Below are 13,037 nucleotides of genomic sequence, written 5' to 3'. Positions count from 1 at the left end.
GTATTTACACTCTCGGTCTTCTCAATGTCTTTTGCTTTTCTACTTTCTGCTCAAAACCAGGGCTGCCAGACACTCCTCTCAAAATCGCCCTACTGGTGAATACCATTTTCAGCTGTTTCCAACAATTTTCCCCCATAAACATGTGGATGACCTATTCTTCAAGAAAGTGAATATAATTAGGTGTACTTTGCATGGATATAAAATATGAGTGAATAAATAAAATGATCAATGCAAATGTATTTAATATATGTAGATCTTACCAGGGCTTAGGCTTCCATAGTGGAGCTTCCAGGCAGTCCTGTTTCTTGGTGATATTATACATGTTGCTGTTGAACTTCTGCAGTATTTGTGGAGTTGGATGAAAGCTCCTGCAGTCCTGTCCCCTCCACTCCAAGCAGTATTTAACCTGTAGCAGGCTTTCCAAAGTTTTGCACTGAAGTCGATTTCTTAGTTTTGTTTTTATAATTGTAACAGTGCTGACAGTTCGTTCCACTGCTGCATTTGATACTGGCAGTGCTAACGTGGTGAGAGCAAGCTGAGCCACATGACCAAACCGGCTGTCCCCTGCAGCGTCCCTATCTTCATAGACCTCAAACCACAAGGATGACTCATTACCTGTTTTGCCCCAGGTCTTGTTGGTTAAATTGGACCATTGCTTTTCAGTTTCCCCTATGTCTTGACAAACCACCTGGAATTCCTGAGCAATAGTTGTGATGGATATCTTGAGTTGTGATAATGCCTCTTTTGGGTGCAGCATGTCCAGTTTCTCCAATATGCTTATATTGGCTGGTAGTCGAGCCCGCGATTGATGTGCCATCTGCACCAGCATCCCCTTGCACTTCTCCTTCACTGACTCTACAGCCTTTTTGTCTTTAAGGCCATCTGCATAGGAAGTAAAATCATAATCCAGGTACACGGTTGCTGTAGGCATGATATACATCTCAAAATGAAAAGTGACTAGTTTCAGAGTAGGGAATTTTCTCTAGCTGATTTGGATTAACTTGAAGTTTCAACACTGACTGGTAGTATAGCATGAGATCATGAAAAAACTTGGAGGGGCTCCCTGTCTCCAACTGAAATAATTGGTTAATTCTGTTCAGCTCACCAAGGGTATTTTTAAGAAAGATGAGTGTCACAAAGACGGCCGGAGTGGGTGGCGTCAGACCAGAGCCAGGAAATAAATAAACATAGAGATGTGGTTTGGTGGAGCTGAGCGAATGGTTATGCTCAGCATTTAATAAACAGAACAGAAAATAAAAGGTTTTAAACACAAAAAACACAGGACACGGCACTTCACGCCAAAATAAAGAGACAAACAAAACTGACTATATAGTAAACAGACAGACACACAAACACGGTGAGTTTTAAATAAACAAGTATCGTGCTGGTCCTACCAGCACGTAATAGCAATTGATATTTAAACTAACTTTAACTTTATTTCTCCTTCTCTCTCTCCCGTTCACTACTCACCGAACACCCAACCCCGAGTGAAAGAAACGTGCATCTATATATACTGTTGTGCTGGGTTTCAATTACTAATTAATTATTCACTTGAATCCCAGCACGTGAATTAATTCTGTGCAATCCCGTGCCTAAATATAATTATACAATTTTAACTCACACGTGAAACCAGCAGGCCTGCTTCCTCTGCTGGTGGAGACGGGGACAGCAGGTACTCCACTGCTGTTGGACCTGTTACCTGGGCTGTTGTTGTGGTTATGACCGCCTCCAGGTAGCTGAGGACCAACTCCACACCTTCCTCCCAGGTGCTTAAGGTCTGTTCCCTCTCGTAAGCCTCCCATCGCTCCCTGTCCATCGACCGCAGGAACCTGATGGCTACTGGTATAGACTGGGCCTCCAGCCCAGCATTTTCCAGGATCCAGTCCCGCACTTTGATGGCGTCTTCTGCCATTTTTTTTTTTTTTCCTCTTTTTTTTTTTTTTTTAAATCCAAAAATGCGGTTCCTGCTCTGGCCTGAGTCCTGGCGGCGCTGTATATCCCATGCAGGACACCACGTGTCACAAAGACGGCCGGAGTGGGTGGCGTCAGACCAGAGCCAGAAAATAAATAAACAGAGAGATGTGGTTTGGTGGAGTTGAGCGAATGGTTTCGCTCAGCATTTAATAAACAGAACAGAAAATAAAAGGTTTTAAACACAAAAAACACAGGACACTACACTTCACGCCAAAATAAAGAGACAAACAAAACGGACTATACAGTAAACAGACGGACAGACACACAAACACGGTGAGTTTTAAATAAACAAGTATCGTGCTGGTCCCACCAGCACGTAATAGCAATTGATATTTAAACTAACTTTAACTTTATTTCTCCTTCTCTCTCTCCCGTTCACTACTCACCGAACACCCAACCCCGAGTGAAAGAAACGTGCATCTATATATACTGTTGTGCTGGGATTCAATTACTAATTAATTATTCACTTGAATCCCAGCACGTGAATTAATTCTGTGCAACCCTGTGCTCACATATTATTACATACTTTAAATGCACGTGAAGTGATAGTGCAATCCTGTGCCTAAATATAATTATACAATTTTAACTCACACGTGAAACACAGACCCGTTTATATCCCGTGTACCAATGACTATACACCAGCATTTACACACGCAACACGCAACACATAACACACAAATGCACACAGGGGCAGGGCACATTGCCACAATGAGATACAGTTTATTGTATGGGTCTGTCATCATTTCACAGAGGAGACTTGCTGTATAGCACCTTTCTGTGTCCTTTGACATGCCAAAATGCAACCTGAGAGCATCCCATTGATCCAACACCCTGGAATTGCTTTCTCCTCTACTGAGCCACCTGGTTGCTGCTGGCTGAGTCATCCTTCTGGGGTCAACACCTTCAAGTGTTTTACAATTCCTTGTATAAGTTTCTTCGTAGTTATAGATCTCACATAAATCCAAATGCCTTGGCAATACTTCAGAGGCTTTGCTGCCAACTAGGTTTAATGAATGGCAGATGCACTTCACCAGGGCTAAATGAGGGACCTTTTCCTTTAGCAGGGTATACACTGAATGGCTGCATCCTATCATTACACTTGCCCCATCAACACCAATGCCAACGCACTTTTGCAGACCCAGGCCATCTTCTTCCAGTGCAGTACACAGAGCGTGTACAAGGGATTCTGCATCGGTCTCAACCACTGGAATTAATTTAAAGAAGGTTGACACAATCTTCTTTTTTGAAGAACTAGAGTATCTAATCACAACAGAGTATCTGTGTGAATGTTATATCGGTGCTCTCATCAATGATAAGTGAATAAAAACTGTTATCAATATCTGCCAGCAGCTCTTTGTGTAACTCAGGACCCAAAATGTTAACAATCAAATTAGTACACTTGGTGCGATGAAGTGCAGGTGTCTTCAGAACAGAAGATTGGGGATCTAGGGATGGTAGTAGTTCAGATAAATGATCTAATCGAACAATGTTCTGTTGTGTAACACGCTAATTTTAATTCTGCCTCTTTGTGTGCTCTAGGAATGTTGACAGTAAAATATTGATTAATTGGCTGAAGTTAACCTGTTGCTTTTTCATTCCGGGCATTTGAAAGATGCTTCTGAGACTTAGAATGCGTGATAAGATCTTTCTTGTGAGCCTGCAGAGTGCAGCGACACACAGCACAGTAAGCAGCAGTATCACTGCCTTGCAATGGCCGTATCCATCCTGTAAAACAGAAATATAAATAAGTCAACAACAATAGTATGAAACTGTATTTTAAGAATATATATATAAAATGATAATAATAATAATAATAATTACGCTAACATTACTAAGGCATAGGCCTGCTGCTTAAGTAGGGTGATCAAACGTAATTTTAGATTTCAACTAACAAAAAACAAAATAGGTTATTAAATGTAGTTTGTACCTAACTTAAACATACATGAAGTCAAAAAAATATGTTTTAATCACGTAAAAATAAGTTTTAAGACACCAAATTCACAAGCTTTTTCTACCGGCAGCCATCTTAAGTTTTGCATTCTATGGACTTTGAGCCTTTATAATTTAAAAAAATAAAATATGTATACAAAAATAGTAACACTTTATCAATAAAATAAATTCCAAGCTAAATGGTGATATTAAATTGAAATCTAAAAGGTTTAAGCGTACAAACAATCCTCCTAAAAACATTGTGCGGAGCCGCCCGACACCATTTTGAGCTGTCATCGCTATGCATTTTGATCAACATATACGATACTACAAGCAAAATTAAAAGTAAATTGCACATGAAATGTTTTCTTCAATTAGTATACTATACTTAATTGTATGTTTTGGAATATAAATTAAAATTTTAATTCAATTTTTACAAGCTTCAAAATGCTTGCAATGGTGAAACTGTGTATTGTGATTAATATTTATTTAGTACCGGTATTTAAACTTATAATAACTACAGACGTATTGTGTTTCAATGATTTGCACTCAATTATACAGCGAGTTAAAAAAACTGCAAAGTTGATGACCAGCACTTTGTGCTCTGAGCAGAGCTCTCCATAAAGGCAGAATAGCCAGACACCTGTTTTGCCCACCCTAATTAAGCACATTTAAATCATAATTAAACTAGACAAATACCTTAAGCTAAAAAATCGTTAATTAAATTTTACTTGTATAGAAAATAATAAAGCCAAAAATGTAACAGACCTACTAACACTGCAGTCAGAATGTTCATGTATTTCTAGTACTACGCGTGTTTCCATTGTGCAGTGAAAAACTAAGATGTAATAACTAATAACATCTACACGTACCTTTCAATTCTGGTTCTGCCTCCCATTTTTTTGTGTATCGCTGTCGAGAAGATGTTTTTGTTGACATCATTAAGATATATGTCAAAATATTTCTAAGAATTTCTCACCTCTGGTACTTCGTCTGCTCGCTCAGCAGCTATGGTGTCAGACTCAGCACGGACACACACAGACAGACAGCAATGCATAAGAATTTTGGGCATACCTCAAGGGCTCGAAGAGTGTAAGTATGATTGATCAAAACATATGTCCATCACTTGGAGGCGGAATAAAGCAATATGATTTGTAAATTCGATCAGTTGCCTGTCGTTAACAACTGATTCAGGCGGGAGTTGAGAGACTATGTATGATTGGTCATTTCAAGTGGGAGGGTAGGGGGTGTTATTGTGACACATCAATATGCGGGATTGGTTAAAACTATAGCCTGTGCTGCAATTGGTACACTACTGCATCAGTCACTCACTTAGAAAGTAGGACAGCTATCATTGAAAGAGCTCTAAGAAACTAATTACAGAGAATATAAATGTTCCCCATTTTTATTTGAATTCCACCATTTAAAAAATATTTTCCCCCACACATTTCCCCATGAAACCTATCCCCCTATTTTTCCCCCCATGGCTTTGATTTTCCCCAATTTTTTGCCCAATCTGGCAACCCTGCTCAAAACACCCTTCCCACTCCCCAGCCCTGCTTCCAAACACCTGTCATGACGTGGATGAGATCGCATTGCACTCGATTGCATCCTCTGCGATCAGCCGCGATTGCATTGAAGCACACATTCGGATTGCATGAGATCGGATTGCACCAAAATTGCATAGTGTATCATGGCCTTTAGGCACACTGGGCGGGGTGCTTCTAGCCCGCGAAATGACAGAACTGAGGGGGGGGGGGTTGGCTGACGGCCAATAATAATGTCAGGTTTGTACGGTCATGGAAATCATGGAAAAGTCATGGAATTTTAAAATAGTGATTTCCAGGCTTGGAAAAAGTATTGTAAAAGTCATGAAAAAATTGCTTAGAAAAGGATTAATATTATTTACTATACTATACAATAAATCTCACCCTACACGAACATTGGTTTGACTCAAGTCCGTACTGCACTGTTTACAGCTGACGTTAGTCACAGCGTGTCTGCAATTGAAGAAGGAATCTATGAAAAAGACCTAGGAGTTTATGTTGGTTTTACTTTAGTGAAGTATGATAGAGTGGTTTTATTATTAAAAACGTGTCGTTCTTTATAACAATCCATTTTAGATTTTATATTAAGCTTTTTGTGCTCATTCAATCAAACAAAGTAAGAATTTGCTTGCACCGTTTAAGGCGTTTTTCAAGTCAAGTAAGACTGGCTAAAGTAAACCAAAATGATTATTTATTATTATTATTATTATTATTATTATTATTATTATTATTATTATTATTGTTAACTTCGTATAACATGCACGTCGTAAACCTGACAGGTTATTTTATTTTATTTTTTTTTCCAGTTAAGTTTCAGACGGACTTGCCTAGCCCCACCCAAAAAAATGTAATGCTGGGTAGCCACTGCTCAGGACATACACAAAACACGGAACAGCGACACAAAACGATACAACACATAACGTTAGGTTACCTACCGTAACCCTGGTTCCCTGAAAGAGAAGACGACCACCAACATTAAGTATGGGATATTCCCTGCCCTAGAGGTAGGTAATACTGAGCTCTCTATATCAGAGCTGCCGAAGGCCCCTTCCTGTGATGACGCAGTCGGTCCAGACATCGAAGCGCCCTTAAAAATGGCCCAAGATGTAGCCAACCCTCTAGTTGAATGCGCAGCTACTCTACCAGGTGGGGGTAAACCAGCACCATTATATGCAGTCGACACCGTGTCCGCAATCCAGTGTGACAGACGCTGCTTAGAGAGGGGCTGTCCAATAGTCAGTGTACCATAACAAACAAAAAGCTGGTCCGATTTACACAAAGCTTTTGTCTTAAGTACATAATACCTCAATGCCTGCACTGGGCAGAGGAAGTTTAGCCTCTCATCCTCCGATGAAGTAAATGGAGGCGGATGAAAAGACTCCAGTTCCACAGATTGGTTAATATGGAAAGCTGTGATCACCTTGGGGAGGAAAGCGGGGTTGGTGCGCAGTGAAACTCTGCTTCCATCCTCCCACGCACGGACAGCGCCTGCAGCTCACTGATCCATTTAGCAGAAGTGATAGCTAAAAGGAAGGCTGTCTTCATAGACAGGTACTTCAGCTCTATGGAGTCTAAGGGCTCAAACGGGGCTTTTGTATGAGCCTCCAGTATGATGTTAAGGCTCCACTTGGGAAGAACAGTCCTCCTAGGAGGATGTAATCTCCGTGCGCCTTTAAGAAAGCGCGTAGCCAAAAATTGCACATCTGGGGACATAGAATCCACGGGGGCATGACAAGCAGATATAGCTGCCAGATACACTTTTAACGTGGAAGGGGACTTCCAGCGTCAAGCAATTCCTGCAGGAACTGCAATATAACTGGCATCGGGCAAGTAACGGGGTCATGGCTCCTAGCCAGGCACCAGGCTTGAAAACACTTCCACTTGTAGGTATACACCGACCTAGTGGAGTCTGCCCTAGCATTCTGCATGGTGCTCACAACCGCGTCCGACAGCCCTAGGGCTAACCAGCGGTCCCTTTCAGGGGCCAGACACACAACTGGAACCTGCCTGGATCCGGGTGCCAAAGGGAGCCCTGTGCCTGAGTGAGGAGATCCAGACGAAGCGGGATCTCCCAAGGCTGGCCGTACAGCAGCTGGCACAGGGTCGCAAACCATATTCTCCTGGGCCACCTGGGGGCCACTAGGAGAACTGATGCTTTCTCTGACAGGACTTTCTCCAGAAAAGCCGGGAGTAATGGTATAGGAGGAAAAGCGTACAAAAACGCTTTGGGCCAAACGTGTGCTGGGGCGTCTATGCCGAGTGGACTGCCTAAGCGATGGACGGAGTACCATAGGGGGCAATGTGTCGTCTCTGCCGAAGCGAACAGATCGACCTGTGCCTTCCCGAACCGTTCCCAAATGCGCTCCACCGTCTGAGGGTGGAGACGCCACTCTGACGGATGCGGACCTCTCCTGGAGAGGAGATCCGCTGCCAAGTTTGCCACTCCCGGAATGTGCGTCGCACACAGGGACAGCAGGTTGGCCTGGGCCCATACTAATAGCCTGAAAGCTATGCGATGCAACCCCGGAGACCGAAGGCCTCCCTGGTGGTTGATATACGCTACTACTGTTGTGCTGTCCGTCCGGATCAACACATGTGTGCCGCTCAGCACTGGAAGAAAGTGCTGGAGAGCAAGGAACACCGCCTGCAATTCCAGCATGTTAACGTGCAGGGGTGCCCAGCGGTCCGACCAGGATCCGCGGACTCCCCTGCCCTCCCAGACTGCTCCCCAACCCTGGTTGGAGGCATCTGCTGTCACCACTTGGCGATTTAATACTACTCCCATTTGCACCCCTCTGCACAGGTGAGAGGTAACCCTCCACCAGCATAGGGCTGCTGAGCATGTGTTAGACACAGTCAACCTGCAGTATCTGTCGCGTTTGGCGTTGAGATGAAACACATTGAGCCACGCTTGCAGCGGGCGCATGCGAAGCAGAGCCAGTTGGATCACTACTGTGGCTGCGGCCATCAGACCCAGTAGTTTCTGGCACACCCTGAGGGTTACCTGCGATCCCTGTCGAACAGGGAGAGGCAATCCTGAATAGCTGCTACCCTGTCGTCCGACAGGTATACGTGCATTGCATTGGAGTCCAGCCGGAGCCCCAAATACGTGGTACATTGCACTGGTGCGAGCCTGACCAGATGCTCCGTCACAACTGCTGTGTGGGCTAGAGCTCCCTCTCGAGACTGGGAACAGATCAACCAGTCGTCTAGATAGTTTAAAACTCTGATCCCCTGCAGCCGCTGGGGAGCCAGTATAGCGTCTACGCACTTTGAAAACGTACGCAGAGCTAGGGAGAGACCGAACGGCAGCACAGCAAACTCGTACGCGCTTCCTTGAAAGGAAAAGCGCAGATACTTCCTGTGTTCTGGACGAATGGGAATATGAAAGTATGCGTCCCGTAAGTCCACAGTCCACAGTGAACCAGTCGCCCGGCTGGACAGACTGGAGGATGTGACGGTGTGTCAGCATTTGGAACCTCCTTTCTTTCAGAAACCCGTTCAGGAGCCTCAGATCTAAGATGGGGCGAACCCCTCCATCTCTTTTGGGTACCAGAAAGTATCATGAGTAGTACCTCTCCTCCTGGGAGAAGGGGTCTACTCGACGAATGGCTTGCTTGCGCAGCAAGGCAGCCACTTCTTCCTGAAGTACCAAGGACTGCAAGGGGTCTGTCACGAAGGTGCTTATGACACCTCGAAAGGGAGGAGGTCCCGAGCAAAACTGAAGCACATAGCCGGTTTGCACGGTAGTGAGCACCAAGGTATCTGTGGTGCAAGGATGCCAGTACTGCAGCTGTTGTGCCAAAAAGGGGGTCTGAGGCCGCCAGCCTTCAGGGGCCTTGCTGGGGCTGCTGAGGCTGGGGCTGAGCAGTTTGGGGTGAGCGTGTAGCGTGCTGGCCCTGAAAACGACCCCTGAGACGCTGGTATGTGGATCGACCACGACCTGCGTTTCCTCTACCTGCTGGTTGGGCTTTGTTACCTTGAAGGCGATGCCTTAGGTCACCCCGCGGGGCTGTGGGGACTGGAACTGTTCTGGTGACAGGTCGAGTCTAGGGAGCCCGCCAACGACCCGAACTACTCCACGCCGGAGCGCAGGGAGGGAGCAGCGCAGCCACCTGATGGGAAGCCTCCCGTTCCCGAAGAGATTTCTGCAGAATCTCTTCCACAGCTGGCCCAAACGTAAGTCCCGGGGATATAGGCGCATCCAACAGTGCAGCTTTATCTTCGTCAGGGACCCTGGCTTGTGACAGCCACAGCTGTCTACGCGCCACAATTAAGCCTGCGAGGCTTCGGCCCAGGGCTTGCCCCTACAGACCGGAGATCTGCAGCAGTGTATCGGACAGGAGATGTAGCTCTGAGGCCACCGGCTCCGGGAGCGGGACCTCGCGCAGCACTCCATCCAAATACTCAGTCAGCACACTCGCTGTGTTAGCCAAGGGGGTTGCCTGCGCCTCTGCTGTGTACGCTCGCTTTAAATGCATCTCTGTCACCCTGCACTGAGGGTTAGGACACATCGGGTCTCTAGCGAGCCCCCCCCACCGGCGGGGCCCTCACCAGGGCCGCGATGGTGGATTCTACCGGGGGAAACCCCGCCAGGCCAAGCTTATCTGCGCCCCCCATGAGGAGAGCGGTGTAGCCTGCTTGGAGACGCTGGGAGCCGAAGCTGGTCTATCCCAGGAGGAGCGTACTTCCTCCAAAAAGTCTGGGAAGGCTGGGAAACACTGCGGGCGGGGAGCCAGCACCTGTGTCCAGAACACAGAATGGCGCGACTGTGCCGCCGGTGTCCAGAGAACCTGCAGGAACGCTGCAGCACGTTCCATGAGAGCCGAGACCGAGCTTGGCAACGGGGTGGAATTGGCTTCTGACACACACTCAGAGCCAGGTTCCTCCTCTGTAAGGGTGTCCCCCACCTGCATGTCGGAGGAGAACGAAGCTGCATCACCGGAGGCAGCTATGGACAGTGCGTCCTCCTGTGCCAGCTGAGGCGAGCCTTCCCACCCTCCTTGCACTCTCTGCGGGGAGGGGGGATATGGTGCCTGAGGCTGCAGTGGGGCCTGGACAGGGGCCGCTGCTGTGGTCTGTTTTGATAATAGCTCCAGGACTTGGGCCATCTGGGCCTTCAGGTCCATAATGTCCCTCGCCTGCTTCGAACACTTTACCCGCTTCGCGGCTGGAGATGGGGAGCGGTTACGCTGCGCATTCGGAATGCTAAGCGGGGAGTCCAGGGGCATGGCGTCAGGGGAACCTAAGGCCGCTGACGACCCTGTCGTGTAGGACGCGGAGCTCTCCTTTCTGGCTCTCTCCAGACAAGCCTCTTTCATCCTAGGCTGCAAGGCCTCGCAGATGCTACAAGCCACGTCCCTCTCGAGGGGCATGGTGGCATGCGGGACACCCAAGCACCGCACGCAGAGGGTATGATTATCCTCTTGTGGGATGCTGCCGTTACAGGCCATACAGGCATGGAACCCCGGCATGGGTCTTTTCATGTGCATAGTCCCCCTTTTTTTATTTATGGGGACTAGTGCGCAACAGACTACGTCTGCACTGTTTACCGTGCGGCACCACGAGGTATGCGCTAGTGGTGCAGTGCCTACGCAACGAGAGCAACGTGCACAGCACTGCTTGCCTCCTCAAACGTTCCAGACACCTTGCGCAGTGGGAGCGTAGACTGCGTACCCTGCGCTCTGTGCGTAACTTGACTAGGAAGGAGTAACGAGCACCTGCGCGCTATGTGCGCTGTGAATATTGCTCTGTGTACACTGCGTACTGGGGACACCAAGTACCGTGTTACGCTATACTCCTACGCTGGCGTTGGATAACACGCAGCGTGCATCCAAAAGAGAATCAGGCTATGCGTGCGCCGCAGTACTGCAGCACCGGAGAGGACGCTACGCAAAGTGCGTACCCAGACCGCGTGGTCAACACACACAACTGGTCAGCGCAGAGCGTATACCAGGGGGGCACAGAGGCCGAATCCGCAGTGGGTGAAGTTTTTCAGCAAAAATTTAACACTTTTTATAAGAAGAAAGGAAAGTGAGAGAGAGTACACCAAACGCACACGAACCAACTCACCACAGTGGTCAGGTTCGGCCGGCGGCTCCGCTCGGACGGGGATACGGCAGTACCTAGCCCCGAGGAGGGGAGCGCGGCTGGGTCACTCGACAGCAGGGATACGGCCAGGCCTGGCCCCGAGGAGGATACTTGTGTAACTCTCAGGAAAAGACAACTCACTCGCGGGTGACTGCACAGACAGCTGCTCACATACGACAGACAGTAAAAAAGAGAGCGGCCCACCAAGGGGGGCCGCTGAAAGACAGAAAGATAAAAGAACTCAGCCTTTTTTCAAGAGTCGTTGATTCCAGGAAAGCGGCAAGCCAGCTTTCAGCACGAATGCTAGGGAAATACAACTGACCCGAATCGACTCGAGGGCTCTTCCTATCAACACGCTCAGTCTAGACACAGAGGTCCTACCTTACCATCTTGAGAAGGAAAAAGAGGGAGATTTTCCGGTGCGTGACGGTTTTGTACCCTCGGTAGGCAGGACCGAGTGCGTCATCACAGGAAGGGGCCTTCGGCAGCTCTGATATAGAGAGCTCAGTATTACCTACCTCTAGGGCAGGGAATATCCCATACTTAATGTTGGTGGTCATCTTCGACTTGAAGAACACTTATTACAGATCGCTACATTATCAATATATATTTGGGGGGCATAGTAATGGCTGAAGGGGTTTCATGTTCAAGAGCTCATCAAAAATATCCACGTTTTTTCACACTTTTCAGAATGATCAGAAGTTATGTGATTAATGTATATGTTATGGTTAAGTCCAAATCTGATCAATCTTAAGGTTTACAAATGTCAACATTTACCAAACACGGTGGTAAATATCCGAAATTATGACTAGATTGTTTTTCAGACATTTAATGGTTAATCTTATGATTTTTCAAAGCTTATTGTTAAAAGTCAGAAATTGTGAATAAATAGATTGCTTTTCAGACAATTACCGGTTAATCTTATGACTTACAGAAGCACATTTGTACATGCAGGTATATCATCAAAGAATGTATTTATTCATGCATATAAATGGTCAATTAACAAAATAATTATTAATGTCAAAGAATGTATTTATTTCTGCATAGGCCTACACATTTTCCATTAACAAAACAATCATCAATGAGCTTACAGTAATGTACAATTGAGCAATTCAACATGGTACTGAACAATACTGTGATCCACTTATGTAGAACAACCAACATTCTGGTGAATTTGCGTATAAAACAATTCACAATGGTGTTGAAGGATATTGTACTTCAAATATATAGTAGCTTGATGAAAAATAACATTCTGTTAAATGCAAATTAAATCATTAGGACCTTCATTTTTTCAACAGAATCACACTTTTGTTATGATGACAGACAAATGCTGGCACTGAACAGATAGATTTACTTCCTTATTGCATCATGACTTGTGGCACTTGAGTTACACAGGACTCCCGAAGCCTAATACAATGCGCGAAAGCGAGACATTCGGTAATTAGTCAAAGGCACTTATCATGTTTATTTCAAACATTTACCGTTTTGCTTGGTGAA

This window comes from Acipenser ruthenus, chromosome 3, assembly GCF_902713425.1.
Source record: "Acipenser ruthenus chromosome 3, fAciRut3.2 maternal haplotype, whole genome shotgun sequence".
Taxonomy (NCBI): domain Eukaryota; kingdom Metazoa; phylum Chordata; class Actinopteri; order Acipenseriformes; family Acipenseridae; genus Acipenser; species Acipenser ruthenus.
The sequence above is the reverse complement of the archived record's forward strand: the minus strand, read 5'-3'. Positions refer to the sequence as shown.